A 1,891-nucleotide genomic window follows, 5' to 3' on the forward strand; every position below is an offset into this window, starting at 1 on the left:
CTCTGGTAAATACTACTTGACTCTTAACTTCCATGTTACCAGCCTTTTTAGAGTCTACAAGTGAATTCAATCCTGCATCATTTATTTGCCTTTCTGTTTGGGGCTTTTTTTTTTTTTCTCTCCCTACATTATGAGATCATCTCTTTTTCTTTTCTCTTTTTTCCATTTTGATGCATGTATTAGATGTATGTATATAACATGATTTTGCATGTTTAGGGGTGAAGTGTGTGTGTGTGTGTGTGTGTAGCCTGAGATTAATATGAGAAATCACCCTCATCACTTTTGTACCTTATTCGTTGAGGTCCGTTCACTCAATCAAACCCAGAGCTTGGGTATATGACTATTTTCTAGCCAGCGTGTTCTGAAGATCCCCCGATTCTCTTGTAAAGCTGGAATTATAAGAGACTCTCCACACCCATCCAATATTTATGTGTGCTTCTGAGGCTCTGAACTCAAGTACTCATATTTGTAGTGCAAGTACTTTAACCATTCAGCCATTCCCCGGCCCGATTTCATTCTTGTTTATGGCTAGTACTCTTCTTCGGGTACACGGCACATTTCTCTATCTGTTAATCTGTTGGTGGATATTTAAGTCAATGCCATATTCTGGCTATTATGATCACTAATGCAATGAATGGAGAATGTAAATATCTGTTAAACATACTGATTTCATTTCTTTTGCATACAGGCAAGAGGGGAGGGTTGTTGGACCATATAGTACTATTCCTTTTTGTGGGGGGCGTTCTCAACGTTATTATTTAGCATGCCTGTGCTAACTTACGTGCCTATCAACAGTGTGCAAGTTTCTCTTCTCACCCCTCAGCAGTACTTTCTATCACTGTTGTTTTGTATAATAGGCATTTTAACTGGAGTGAAAAGGGGGTTAAAGTGGGTTTATACAACATTTCTCCAATGATGACAGATTAGTAATGCTGACCATTTGCTCTATATGTGTTGATCAGTTACAGGTCTTCTTGATGATAACTATTAATAATATTTAATTAATCAATCAATCAATTTTGAGACAGGAATCTCTGTGTAGTCCTGGTTATCCTGGAACTCACTCTGTACATCAGGCTTGCCTGAAACTAGGAGATCCACCTGCCTCTATCTCTCAAGTGCTGGGATTAAAAGCATGCACCACCACTGCTGAACTTCTGAATATGGGATGATTTCTGAATTTGCATGTCATCCTCATGCAGAAGTCATGCTAATCTTTTTTGTATCATTCCAATTTTAGTATACATGCTGTCAAATTGAGCACACTTTTTTCCTGATAATGTGTTTTTATTTTGATAAGATCCCATAGTGTATTAGTTTCTTTTCTGTTGCTGTGATAGAACACTCGCACAAAGGTTACTTCAGAAATGGAGGGTTTACTTAAGTTTATCCCAAAAGGGGATCCAGTGTTTTTATTTTGATAAGATCCCATAGTGTATTAGTTTCTTTTCTGTTGCTATGATAGAACACTCGCACAAAGGTTACTTCAGAAATGGAGGGTTTACTTAAGTTTATCCCAAAAGGGGATCCAGTTCATCATGAAAGGGAAAAGAAGCAGGATCAGGTGACTAGTCCCACAGGCAGGAATAGAGACAGAGTAGCAAGTGGGTCAGCCTATAAAACCTCAAAGCCCACCGCCAATGACAACCATCCACCTCCTAAAAGGTTCAAGATCTTGCCAAACAGCAACACCATCTTGGGATCAAGTGTTCAAATATACAAGTCTACAAAGGCCATCTCATGTTAACCCTCAACATCCAGGGAAGAGGAGGAGTGTCACTATGAGTTTGAGAATGGTTGGAGCTTGGCTAGGATGGAGAAAGGCAGGTCACACTTATGGGGGGGGGGTGTCACTGTGGGCCAAGAGCCATCTGCCTAGATTAGGTACAAA

The 1,891-nt window shown here is 39.7% G+C and overlaps 1 non-coding gene across 1 annotated transcript; it reads right to left on the minus strand.

Moving 5' to 3' along the window:
• Positions 1 to 1,157: 1,157 nt before the first annotated feature.
• Positions 1,158 to 1,264, minus strand: LOC127230536 (U6 spliceosomal RNA). The gene has a single exon (XR_007835185.1). It is a non-coding gene; the product is annotated as a U6 spliceosomal RNA (small nuclear RNA).
• Positions 1,265 to 1,891: the final 627 nt, after the last annotated feature.

The sequence above is a fragment of the Phodopus roborovskii genome, unplaced genomic scaffold (genome assembly GCF_943737965.1).
Source record: "Phodopus roborovskii unplaced genomic scaffold, PHOROB, whole genome shotgun sequence".
NCBI classification, from domain to species: Eukaryota; Metazoa; Chordata; class Mammalia; order Rodentia; family Cricetidae; genus Phodopus; species Phodopus roborovskii.